This window comes from Sinocyclocheilus grahami, unplaced genomic scaffold (assembly GCF_001515645.1).
Source record: "Sinocyclocheilus grahami isolate Dianchi unplaced genomic scaffold, SAMN03320097.WGS_v1.1 scaffold1922.1, whole genome shotgun sequence".
NCBI classification, from domain to species: Eukaryota; Metazoa; Chordata; class Actinopteri; order Cypriniformes; family Cyprinidae; genus Sinocyclocheilus; species Sinocyclocheilus grahami.
The window spans coordinates 89,686-89,914 of record NW_015507101.1 but is presented as its reverse complement, the minus strand read 5'-3'; positions in this window follow the sequence as shown (position 1 = coordinate 89,914).

Sequence of the window (229 nt, the reverse complement as noted above, 5' to 3'; positions counted from 1 at the left end):
AAGATTAACAGCAACTGCACCTGAGAGCAAGTATAAAAACAAGGACTATGCATTTAGAGATGTCACAAATGCTTGTGTAATCACTGTTACTCTTTTTGTTGTTGTTTTCAGCTGAGGACAATGATGAAGGTAAGGCCACTGTTATTTTAGTTTTCATAGCTTTTAATTTTTTACTCAAGTATTTTCCTGCGTTAGATGAGGAGGTGCAGCCAAAGAGAAAAAAATCAAA